This window comes from Cynara cardunculus (genome assembly GCF_001531365.2).
Source record: "Cynara cardunculus var. scolymus isolate 2C chromosome LG 3, CcrdV1, whole genome shotgun sequence".
NCBI classification, from domain to species: Eukaryota; Viridiplantae; Streptophyta; class Magnoliopsida; order Asterales; family Asteraceae; genus Cynara; species Cynara cardunculus.
Window position 1 is genome coordinate 35568607 of NC_037530.1, and position 4434 is coordinate 35573040.

General features: G+C 35.6%; 1 pseudogene; it reads left to right on the forward strand.

Annotated features, from left to right (window-relative positions):
- Nucleotides 1–1397: 1397 nt before the first annotated feature.
- Nucleotides 1398–2871, forward strand: LOC112509195 (annotated as a pseudogene).
- Nucleotides 2872–4434: the final 1563 nt, after the last annotated feature.

The following is a 4434-nucleotide window of genomic DNA, read 5'->3' on the forward strand; positions in this document are numbered from 1 at the left end:
GCTTAACGGAAGGTACTCGAAGACACCACTTATCTCCTGGAATGAACCGCCACTTCAAAGATACACCAAAACATCATCAATTTGACGTGATTACGTATTTGTGTTTAAGGGTGAAGGGTTGTGATGGTAGATTGTGTTTAATGGGTTAAGGGTTAAGAATTGTGATGATTTATTGTGTTTAAGAGTTAAGGGTTATGAGAATAGAAGTGAAAAATGAGATGTGAAAAAAAATCAAAAGAGGAGGATGATATTTATAATAAAATTTGTTGCACTAAAAGACAAAATAAGATTCAACAAAAAAAAAGCTGGATTGCTCCGAGGGAAGATTCAGTGAGGTGGAGGGTGATCCCAGTTAACGAGGCTTATAGTGTTTGGTCTCCTAAAATAGATACATGTGGGTCCCACAAATTAATTTTAAATTATTTATTTGTACTTTTTGGTCAACATATTGAGAGGATCCCCCATGGTAACGATGGCCAAAAACCGGTCCCAACCGGCCCAAGATTTCTCATAACTAGCCATAACCGGTCCCGGTCCCGTTCAAAAAAGTTGAGCCCGGTCAAGCTTTATTATAACTGGTTATGGGCCGCCGGTCCCAGTCCCAACCGGTCCCCGTCATTAAAAAATAATTTTTTTATTTTTATTTTTTTAATGATATATATTTTTTATACATAATAAAATTTGTAATTGGTTCACTCAAATACACTTTAAAAATGTGTTTTATTATAATTAAAATTACATTGTCTTACAAAATATAGCGAAAAGCCGATAATTGTGAACGTTTTTTTGCGTTTTTTGCGAATCGAGAACTTGGTATGTAAATCCCTCAACTAATACACTTTATATATAGCGTTTATAAAGCAAAAAAAATTACAAAAAAAGGGGCCAAAAGACGGCTACATTTTTGAAAAATCGAACCTGGCCAGACCAGTCCATAACTGGTCCCGGTCCCAGATTTCGGTCACGTAACCGGTCCTTGGCCAGTCCTAGTCCTTCGACGGTCCCGCGCTGGGATGGGTCGGTTTGGCCATCACTACCCCATCGTCAAACCATGCCTCCCGGGGGCGATCCATGTGGTTAGTTTGGCAAATCCCGTAAAAATGGTTATTTTGTTAATACATTAAGTATATTCTGGTCATTTTCGTGAAAATCCCTATATATATATATATATATATATATATATATATAAACTTCTTATATATAAATATAGAAAAACGTATTACAATCACTTATATATATATATATATATATATATATATCTATACTACCTTATTAAGCAAATTCCATCAAAGTCTTAAAGTCTTAAGTTTTGAAATACCGAAAATGCCCTTAAACCTATTTTACACGCCTCCCTTCCCTTCCACCGATATATGTCTCTTCAATTTTTCCCCCAATATATGTCTCTTCAATTTTCAATTTACCCGGCTCCTTGCCCCAAGAACACTCCTCCCTTACCACCTCCCGAGACGACGCTTCCCTTCCCCAAGATGTTCCCTTTAAGATTTAAGAGTCGTCCATCGGGCCGAATCGTTCCTCATCACTCGCTTCACAATCGCCTTCGTCGTTGGCCGAATCGTTCCTCATCACTCGCTTCACAATCGCCATCGTCGTCGGATAACAACGAGGTCTTGAAGGCTTTGTGTAAAGAAGCTGGTTGGGTTGTTCTTCCAGATGGCACTACTTTTCGTAAGGTATAATCTTAATCTCACTAATTATTTATTCCTAAATTCGAGTAGAATTGAAGGATTCATSTGCATTTATGGCRATTGGTTAGATCTAGAGGTTTATGAAYTGGTATCTCTTCACTAAAATCGAGCTAAATTGTTGAGAATCGATAGGATTCTGCAAATGGGTGTGTTTGATTTTGGGATTTCTTTCTTCGATTGTGGATTTTTGGATTTTTAACTTATGGATCTAACCATCTGATTTGTTTTTCTTGAGATTTCTTATAGAAACCCTAATTTGTTCTGAATTTGAATCTGTTTGATCAATTTGAATTCATATGATGGTGGCTGCAAGTAGATTCTTACCCAGAATGCCAATTGTTGAGACTTGTATGAAAACTTATAGATGTTCAATGATCAAATTACACCCAATTTCAAGAAATTTGCAGAAATTTCTTACTTAAATTTCATCAATTGATCACATGAAAACGAATTGTGTGATGGAAGGTTCAAAATCTTCATGAATAGGGKTCTTTATTATGAATTTATGATGCAAATTTTGATTCAAAATCGCAGGGATGCAAGCCATCACCCTCCTCCGTTGAAATCAAATGCACATCAGCCAACACAACACCATCTTCTTCCCAGAGACCGAGTCCACCATCTTCATCGTTTCGGAGCCCATCCCGCCTTGATTCCAAAACCCGCCATCAAATAACCCTTTCGGTTTTCTTTCCAACTCCATTCCGCCATCACTCCCACCTCTGCAAATCTCAAGCAGCGCCCCTGTGACCCCACCTCTTTCTTCCCCAACTTCAAAGTTTCCGAAAAAGAACAATCTTGATTGGAAGATTTCACCAAACAATACACTTCCACCTTCAGTCTGCCAGTTTTTGCATCATCRGTGCCCACTAGCCCGAACAGGCACCARCGGTTCAKGCCTKYTACTATACYAGAGTGCGATGAGCCTGATTGGTGCACCACTGGTTCCTTCCAACGGCTGAGGTTCCAAGATTGTGATCCAATGATGGTGAACCCCAATTCTCCGACATTTAACCTGGTSAACCCAAATGCTCGAGTGGTTGCTACCAATGATCCGATCCGAGAGAAGGGGAAAGGGGTGAAGGCGTGGAAAGGTGAGCGGTTTCATGATGTTGGTTTCGATGATCTTGAACTCACCCTTGGAAGCGGGACCGCTAAAATATAAGCGTACATATATTGATTGATGCTGGAATTCTCAAGATTTGAAGATTTAGAGGTTAGAATATGTATCGAATTCTTTTGAAGTGACCAGTGATCTTAAAKATTCGATCTTGATTTTGGTTCTTGGTTCATCATTTTAGTGAATAGAAACCCATGTTTATGATTCATGTGGATATTGGTATGGTGAAGAAGCTTGATCATGTCTCTTGTAGAATCTGGGTTTCATCTCAAAGTTGGAAGCAATTGGCATTGAGATGAATCCTTGGTGAATCTTTTATGATGTTATGAATCAAATGAAAATTATTTGATATGAAACTTGCACTTTTGCTTGATTTTTTAGTAAATGTTTAATTTATAAAATTTTTAATAATATAATTAGTTTTATCTATATATTATATTATTATTATTATTATTATTTTATTATTATTACTACTTTATAAATGAGATTTGGTAAAAGTCTTAAAAACAAGTTTTGATGCTTAAGGTACTRTCTTTTTATGCATTGAGTCTTAAAGTCTTAAAAATGTACAACCTCTAATGCATTTAGTACAACTCTATAAAGCATACTTTGGTATTAAAAGCCCTTTTTTCCSTGCACCAATAGAGCAGATCTYTTTMAGAWKGTTAACTTGTTTTACTCCATGTTTGTAGTTGTCGTTATGTTTATATTAGTGGGTAATTGAGGTTTTTTCTAAGTGGTGTCATTTGCAGGGTTCAGTTGAAACGGTCAACGCAACAGAGTTYTGGTTAATATATTTGGTTGCAAGGCTAGGTTAATATGGAGTTCAGAGCACTTGGTTAATACTTSTTGTAATCTTGATTCAAGTATCGAAGCAAGAGAAACTACACTAATGATATGTGCAAGGCATAAACATGTTGAGTGTCTTAAGCTTCATGTTGCTACCAATTTGGGTTTGATAGGCATAACAATGTTGTCTTTTGTAATTTTAAAATTTATTTATGGTGTAACTATATTATTAATTTTCTGGTTGGTTGGTTTGTAGTTTGACGAAAGAATTCAACTCTATCATCGTTAAATCTTATTTTATAAAACCAGCGGAACTTCAAAATCGTTAAAATTCATGGCTCCTGCCGCATTGCGCGGGTACACAACTAGTATATATATAAATCAAATTATTTTACTTTTTTAATTTATGTTATATCAATCTCTTCCTTTCCCTCTCCATAATTTAAAAGTGACGATAAATAATATTAATGGATCAATATTTATTAAGGGGGTTGATATTGATACCCTGGCATACCTTTCTACCCCTGCACCTTATCCCCCACCTTACATTTTTTTTCATACTCACATGATTTGCACACTCACACACTCACACGATTTTAATATAAAAAAATTAAATTTACACTTTATACCCTTATAATTAGTTAATTAATTTACTTTATACCCTTTCCTTTTAAAATTTTCATTTTATACCCTGATCAAATTAACATACATAATCGTATATCAATTAAAATATGTTAAAAAAATACGTTTTAATTTTAACAAGTTACACCATTATAATCGTTACGTCAATACCTTCGAAATAAGCCCAATATTGAATAT